This window comes from Schistocerca piceifrons, chromosome X (genome assembly GCF_021461385.2).
Source record: "Schistocerca piceifrons isolate TAMUIC-IGC-003096 chromosome X, iqSchPice1.1, whole genome shotgun sequence".
Taxonomy (NCBI): Eukaryota; Metazoa; Arthropoda; class Insecta; order Orthoptera; family Acrididae; genus Schistocerca; species Schistocerca piceifrons.
The window spans coordinates 316,373,482-316,382,270 of record NC_060149.1 but is presented as its reverse complement, the minus strand read 5'-3'; the positions used below and the strand labels follow the sequence as shown (position 1 = coordinate 316,382,270).

The 8,789-nt window shown below is 37.2% G+C and overlaps 1 protein-coding gene across 1 annotated transcript in view; it reads right to left on the bottom strand.

Annotated features, from left to right (window-relative positions):
- Window positions 1–1,719: 1,719 nt before the first annotated feature.
- Window positions 1,720–8,789, bottom strand: part of LOC124722779 (myrosinase 1-like) — a 251,244-nt gene continuing 244,174 nt past the window's right edge. Inside the window, exon 12 of the mRNA XM_047247914.1 lies at window positions 1,720–2,008. The gene's annotated coding sequence lies outside the window, so the exon portion shown is untranslated. The remainder of the gene's footprint in view (window positions 2,009–8,789) is intronic.

The window sequence follows — 8,789 nt, the reverse complement described above, 5'->3', positions numbered from 1 at the left end:
AAACATCAGATATTTTTTTCTGGTCAGTTAGTATATGTATAGCTGTATGTATGGTTTGAGATTGTAATGCCTCTGCATTATTCTGTATACTATATTAAAAATACTTATATTCCTTGCATCTTAAAACTTTTTAGAGTGAAACAGGTACAGATGCAAAAAAACATTTTCTTTATTGTGCTTTATTGTGAAGATGTTTTTGGTAAAACACACATGATACTCATAGTACAAAACATGTTCATTATAAAACAAGAATATGTGCATAATTAATGCAAAATTAATATAATGACCTGAAAAACAATAGTTAAATAACAAATACTGAAAAGAAACTGGTGTGGCTCCAACACATACAAGAAATTCTTCTTATACCCATGATGACCGCTGTCTGGGAGTGGGATATATAGTTACAGAACTCATGATAAGTTGGAGATATGTAGTTCTTTATTTCCTGAAGATTTTATTTCATACTCAAATTCATGCAAATGTTACAGAAGAGGTGCTGATCAGCAATCAAGGTTTGGGCCACCTAAAATCCGCTTCAATAAACCCAAGATCACGTTTTAGTGAATACTTGAACTGCACTGTTTGAGGGTTGCTTTGCTGATTCTGATCCTACTAATACTCCTCCATTCTATTATGTTTTTTTGAGTGTCTTTTGCAACTTTGTCCTTTGCTATGGCATACTTCTCTTCAATTCAAAGAATGTATTCTGTTTCCATTTTCACTACAGAGACATTTAGGCTGACCTTTTTCACTGCTTCCATTCTGTCTTGGGAAACGAATACATATTTCAAGTGTTTCTTTGCATTACCAGTATTCAAGAAATTTGTGATCCAGGTACATCAGTATGCTGATTTTGCGTCATGACATATATCCACTATTTCAAAACAGGACCTATTTAAATATGCATTAAATACAACTACATGTAATCTTAAAAGCATACACATTAGGCTATTGCAATTCTTAAAAAATGCACAATTTCACTTGTACTAGTTGTACTCTAAATGCAGTCCAGGCATTGGCTTAGAGTCTAAACTTTAACACCACAGAGTGCAGAACTATTCAGGAAATCATCTGTACATCTTATGACCGGAAGAGATCCAGCATAATAAATGTGTACTTATATAATTTTCTTGTGAAATGTCACTTTTACTACTTGTACTCTCAAGCCGCTCAATGAATTACCATACTGTAAATGTATTAATATACTGTGTAAAGTGTAGTGTGTGAACACAATACATTACTGTAGTAATATTTGTATGTTAGTATGTTAACTTTGGTGACACTGATTACATTTTCAGTACCCAGAGTTCAATAAATCTATTTCTTTAAGAGGACTGTGTCAATAAGTAATGTAAACTATTAATGCTTTTGTCACTGCTTGGCTGTCACTGCCTATAACGAATATAGAAGTTTGTGTAAAGTTTTTTAGTAATTTGCAAACTAAAATATGTCTAAATATTTTGATTAATTCTTCATATTTCAAGGCAAGTTCTCTTAGAATCTGTGGAGTAGACATTACAATATCAGTTCTTTTGTAAATATGTAGACTATTGTGTAATATTGTTTATCAGGTGCATTTCACAGTCTCAAGAATAAAGTTTAAATGAATCTATGAAAGAAGCGGTGTATGAAATACAATATAATTAAAAAGTAAGGGGGTACAGTATATACCTAACACAGAAAACTGTGTTTAATAAAAACATAAATGAGGGAGTTTAATTTATACAATAAAACTATTCTACTGAATACTACAGAAAAAGTCAACAGTGTGAAAAGTTACAGGAGGTCTCATATATTGAAAGGGGAAAAAAATGTAAATTTATTTCATTAAAAGTTCATTACACACATTTCTCAAGTCTCTCACTCTTCACTGTTTCTCTTAGAAATTTTAACAACAAAACTTCCTTGACATATTCAGTAAAACTTCTTCACATATAGCTTCATAAAAGGACACCATTCATCCCATGAGTGTTCTTTGTTGAATGACAGGGCTCAAAAGAATAAACACCTGCAACATATACATAAGAAACATTTTTTAAAAATAAAGTTACATCTTGCTTTCAACGTTTTGAAACATTCAGAGGCTATAACTGGACAATGTGTGTATTGATGTGAAGCACAATTCCAAGTTGTAGAAAAAAAAACTTACATTGCTTATAAAAGTTAGTTTTACATAATTAAGTACTACAACATTAACAAAATAATTCTAAAAATCTTTTCATCGCATTTGTGCATTTTCAAATGTTATGTGTAATCATTTTAACATAACTGTAATACTCAAATGTGTATAATGATATAATCAGTTGTTCACCAGAACTTTTTCTAAGACAAAAAAGTACTGAGATGAACAAACTGTTGAGTTTTCTTATCTCACTCTTGGTAGAGCATAAGAAGCATCTAAAATCTGACATTTCATGACATAATAAACCTCTACATAGACTGGAACATAAACCCAGACTCTTGCCATTCACAGGCAATGCTCTTGCTGAATGAAGCATTTAGGTGGAACTCATGACTCAACATTGCAGTTTAAATTCTGCTTGCACATTTCTCTTACTATTCTAGCTTCACAAATTCTTTCCAACATAGCTTCCCAGAATCACACTCATAACAGAAATAAAATAAAAAAGAACTGGCTATGCCCCAGTCTCATGTTTGTTTCCAGAATGAATCTCTCACTTTGCTGTGGAGTGTGAACTACTATGAACATTCTGAAAAACTGTTACTTTATCAAAAGTTTCACAATAATGCCCACTCTACCTCAGAATTCGAGATTAATTCTGATCTCAGTTTTGATTGTCAACTTCAGTCTTTCAGCAGTAGTAACGTGTTGGTACCATGTGGCACCATCCTGAGCACTTCACATTGGTTTGCAGAATATGTATGCATATTTAGCTTTATGTAGGATTTATAGACTAATTGCAGCAGTTGTATCTAAATAATTCTGATAGATTCATGAACTTTAGAATGATTACCCTCTTTATTTGCTTTCAGCTGAGCAAATTGATGCGGCTAATGAGAGTTAAATTTGGTCACATTTGTCAAAATGTTTTCAACATATCTTAACCTCCAAATGTTTGCTTTTATTTAAAGACCAGTTCTTTGAACTGACTAAATGTGTGGCCATGGGTAGTATGTTGTCCCCAATTGTCAATAACATTTTTGTATGGGATATTCAGGCAAGAGAAATGAAGTAAGCTGGATTAAAATCTTCTCACTTCTGTTGGTACATGGATGACACCAAATGTCTGGAATCAGGGCATGAGAACTTGTATATCTTTGAAAATGGCCCTGAGCACTATGTGACTTAACTTCTGAGGTCATCAGTCGCCTAGAACTTAGAACTAATTAAACCTAACTAACCTAAGGACATCACACACATCCATGCTCGAGGCAGCATTTGAACCTGCGACCAGACTGTAGCACCTAGAACCGCATGGCCACTCCGGCTGGCTGTATATCTTTCTGCAGCCTCTTAATTCTGTTGATTCAAACATTTGTTTTTCAATGAAGGGGGAAACAATGGATACTTTCCCTTGTGTGGTGTGTTGGTCAGGATGAACCTTGTGGGTAAGCAGACATACATCAAGTAGTTTAGGTCCAAAGAGCAGTCTCATGTGAAGAGAAGTTACTGTATGGTTTGACACATGGATCCATAATAGGGCCCCTGTTGTTTCTAATTTGTGTTAGTGATTTAAACTCAAATGGGCACATTCTACAGTTTGTAGATACACAACATTGTTTGCTAGTAGGAAGAGTAACAAACACAAGCAGATGTTCTGTTCAGTGAGGTCAACTAGTAATTTAAAGAAAATAAGATGATGATAAATGAAAAAGAAACCACAGATAATTAGAGGTAGCCTCTGTGACACTGGAAACTAGAGCACTGGGCAATGCTGGAACTGTTATAATTCTGCATTTTTCATTGTTAGTAAATTAACTTATAACCATATCAGTGTATATTTGTCTACTTCCTGAGGAAACTAACAAGCATTATAACAGAAGAGTAACTACTAACAGTCCTCTGAGGCTTATTTCATGGCCACATCAACTACACACTGCTGTTAAGGGCCCCATCTACTGGTTGCAGGAATATGCTGTTGCAACAGAAGAAAGTGCTGACGATAATTACTTATAACAAAAAAGGGGCCAATGCAGACTTACTTTTGTTAAATCATGAGGTATAATTGTTTACAGCCAATATGTATTTAACTGCTCCATTCATGTGGAGCTGAACCATATCATATAAAGCAAGTAGCACAAAATTCACCATCACAACATCTAGGATAGCTTCCCAGTGGTGGCCACGAAAATGTTTATTGCACTACCAAACAAAATTCAGTTTTGAAGAAAAACATAACCTAAAAGAAATCCATTGTACTCTGTGGATGTATTTTTTCTAGTAACAGTACAATGGCTGCCTAACTTCCAACTGAGCTCTATGGCACTAGGAACAACAATGATATTGTCCATTTAATGTTACTGAAATGCCCAGTTTATTTTATTATTTTCATTATTATTATTTGTTATAGATCAGTGCAATACTAATGCAGTTCATCCAGTGCTAACGGTAAACTATTAATGCTTTTGTCATTGCTTGGCTGCCATTGCCTATAATGAATATAAAAGTTTGTGTCAAGTTTTTTAGTATTTTGCAAACTGAAATACGCCTAAATATTTTGATTACTTACTCATATGTCAGGACAAGTTCTCATAGAATCTGTGGAACAGACTGAAGACTGGTTTTATGCAGCTCTCTATGCTACTCTATCCCATGCAAGCCTCTTCATCTCTGAGTAACTACTGCAACCTGCATCCTTCTGAATCTGCTTACTGTATTTATTTCTTGGTTGCCCTTTATGATTTTTACCCGCCACACTTCCATTTAGTACTAAATTGATGATCCTTTGATGTCTCAGAATGTGTCCTACCAACTGTGTCCTTCTAGTCAGGTTGTGGCAACATTTCTTTGCTCTTCAATTCTATTCAGTACTTCCTCATTAGTTGCATGATCTACCCATCTAATCTTCAGCATTTTTCTGTAGTGCCACACTTCAGATGCTTCTATTCTCTTCTTGTTAAGCTGTTTATTGACCATGTTTCATTTCCATACAAATAATTTTAGGAAAGACTTTTTCGGAGAGTTAAATCTATTCACGCTGTTAAAAATTTCTCTTCTTCAAAAACACTTTCCTTGCCATTGCCACTCTGTGTTTCATATCCTTTCTACTTCAGCCTTAATCAGTTATTTTGCTGCCCAAACAGCAAAAATCATCTATTATTTTAAGTATCCCATCTCCTAAGCTGATATTCTCAGCATCACCTGATTTAATTCAACTATGTCCCATTATCCTTGTTTTGCTTTTGTGGATGTTCATGTTATATCCTCCTTTCAAGACTGTGTCCATTCCGTTCTGGAAAACCCCAAAGTTTGTACTTCTTCACCCTGGACTGTAATTCCTACCCCAGATTTTTCTTTTCTTTTCTTTACTGCTTGCTTAGTGTACAGACCGAATAACATTGGGGATAGGCTACAACCCTGTCTCACTCCCTTCTCAACCATTGCTTTCCTTTCATGCCCCTCAACTCTCTAACTGCCATCTAGTTTTTGTACAAGCTGCAAATAGCCTTTCACTCCCTGTATTTTACCCCTGATACCCTCAGAATTTCAAAGAAAGTATTCCAGTCGACATTGTCAAAAGCTTCCTCTAAGTCTACAAATGCTATAAATGCAGGTTTTACCTTTCCTGAACCTATCTTCTAAAATAAGTCATACAGTCAGTATTACCTCATGTGTTCCTTCATTTCTCAGGATCTTTTGTAAAGAATTTGTGTTAAAAATTTGCATCCATGATTTAATAAACTAATATTTCGGTAATATTCATACCTGTCAGCACCTGCCTTTTTTGGAATTTAAATTACTATATTCTTCTTGCAGTCTGAGTCTATTTTGCCTGTTTTATGCATCTAGCTCTCCAGATGGAATTCTTCTACATCTACATCTACATGATTACTCTGTGATTCACATTTAAGTGCTTTGTAGAGGGTTCATCGAACCACAATCATACTATCTCCCTACCATTCCACTCCCGAACAGCGCGCGGGAAAAACGAACACCTAAACCTTTCTGTTCGAGCTCTGATTTCTCTTATTTTATTTTGATGATCATTCCTACCTATGTAGGTTGGGCTTAACAAAATATTTTCGCATTCGGAAGAGAAAGTTGGTGACTGAAATTTCGTAAATAGATCTCGCCGCGACGAAAAACGTCTTTGCTTTAATGACTTCCATCCCAACTCGCGTATTATATCTACCACACTCTCTCCCCTATTACGTGATAATACAAAACGAGCTGACCTTTTTTGCGCCCTTTCGATGTCCTCCGTCAATCCCACCTGGTAAGGATCCCACACCGCGCAGCAATATTCTAACAGAGGACGAACGAGTGTAGTGTTAAGCTGTCTCTTTAGTTGACATGTTGCATCTTCTAAGTGTCCTGCCAATGAAACGCAACCTTTGGCTCGCCTTCCCCACAATTCGTAAATATTATCTGTGTGGTCTTTCCAACTGAAGTTGTTCGTAATTTTAACACCCAGGTACTTAGTTGAATTGACAGCCTCGAGAATTGAACTATTTATCGAGTAATCGAATTCCAACGGACTTCTTTTGGAACTCATGTGGATCACCTCACACTTTTCGTTATTTAGCGTCCACTGCCACCTGCCACACCATACAGCAATCTTTTCTAAATCGCTTTGCAACTGATACTGGCCATCAGATGACCTTACTAGAGGGTAAATTACAGCATCATCTGCGAACAACCTAAGAGAACTGCTCAGATTGTCACCCAGGTCATTTACATAGATCAGGAACAGCAGAGGTCCCAGGACGCTTCCCTGGGGAACACCTGATATCACTTCAGTATTACTCATTGATTTGCCGTCCGTTACTACAAACTGCGACCTTCCTGACAGTAAATCACGAATCTAGTCGCACAACTGAGACGATACCCCATAGGCCAACAGCTTGGTTAGAAGTCACTTGTGAGGAACGGTGTCAAAAGCTTTCCGGAAATCTAGAAATACGGAATCAACTTGAGAGCCCCTGTCGATAGCGTTGCACAAGAACAATGTTTTCTGAAACCATGCTGATTACGTATCAATAGATCGTTCCCTTCGAGGTGATTCATTATGTTTGAATACAGTATATGCTCCAAAACCCTCATACAAACCGACGTCAATGATATAGGTCTGTAGTTCGATGGATTACTCCTACTACCCTTCTTAAACACTGGTGCGACCTGCGCAATTTTCCAATCTGTAGGTACAGATCTATCAGTGAGCGAGCGGTTGTATATGATTGCTAAGTAGGGAGCTATTGTATCAGCGTAATCTGAAAGGAACCTAATCGGTGTACAATCTGGACCTGAAAATTTGCCCATATCAAGCGATTTGAGTTGCTTCGCAACCCCTAAGGTATCAACTTCTAAGAAACTCATGCTAGCAGCTGTTCGTGTTTCAAATTCTGGAATATTCCATTCGTCTTCTCTGGTGAAGGAATTTCGGAAAACTGCTTTCAGTAACTTCGCTTTAGCGGCACAGTCGTCGGTAACAGTACCATCGGCACTGCGCAGCGAAGGTATTGACTGTGTCTTGCAGCTTGTGCACTTTACATACGACCAGAATTTCTTCGGATTTCCTGCCAAATTTCGAGATAATGTTTCGTTGTGGAACCTATTAAAGGCATCTCGCATTGAAGTCCGTGCCAAATTCCGTGCGTCTGTAAATTTTTGCAAATCGTCGGGATTTCGCGTTCTTCTGAACTTCGCATGCTTTTTCCGTTGCCTCTGCAACAGCGTTCGGACCTGTTTTGTGTACCATGGGGGATCAGTTCGATCTCTTACCAATTTATGAGGTATGAATCTCTCAATTGCTGTTGCTACTATATCTTTGAATTTGAGCCACATCTCGTCTACATCTGCACAGTCATTTCGGAAGGAATGGAGATTGTCTCTTAGGAAGGCTTCTAGTGACACTTTATCCGCTTTTTTAAATAAAAGTATTTTGCGTTTGTTTCTGGTGGATTTGGAAGAAACGGTATTGAGCCTAGCTACAAAGACCTTGTGATCACTAATCCCTATATCCTCTCTATTAGCTCTGGATTGTCTGTGGCTAAGAGGTCAAGTGTGTTTTCGCAACCACTTACAATTCGCATGGGTTCGTGGACTAATTGCTCGAAATAATTTTCGGAGAAAGCATGTAGGACAATCTCGGAAGATGTTTTCCGCCTACCACCGGTTTTGAACAAGTATTTTTGCCAACATATCGAGGGAAGGTTGAAGTTCCCACCAACTATAACCGTATGAGTGGGGTATTTATTTGTTACGAGACTCAAATTTACTCTGAACTGTTCAGCAACTATATTATCGGAGTCTGGGGGTCGGTAGAAGGAGCCAATTATTAACTTAGTTCGGCTGTTAAGTATAACCTCCACCCATACCAATTTCCACGGAGTATCTGCTTCAACTTCACTACAAGATAAACCACTACTGACAGACACAAACACTCCACCACCAATTCTGCCTAATCTATCTTTCCTGAACACCGTCTGAGACTTCGTAAAAATCTCTGCAGAACTTATTTCAGGCTTTAGCCAGCTTTCTGTACCTATAACGATTTCAGCTTCTGTGCTTTCTATTAGCGCTTGAAGCTCAGGGACTTTCCCAGCACAACTACAACAATTTACAACTACAGTTCCGACTGTTGCTTGATTCAAGCACGTCCTGTATT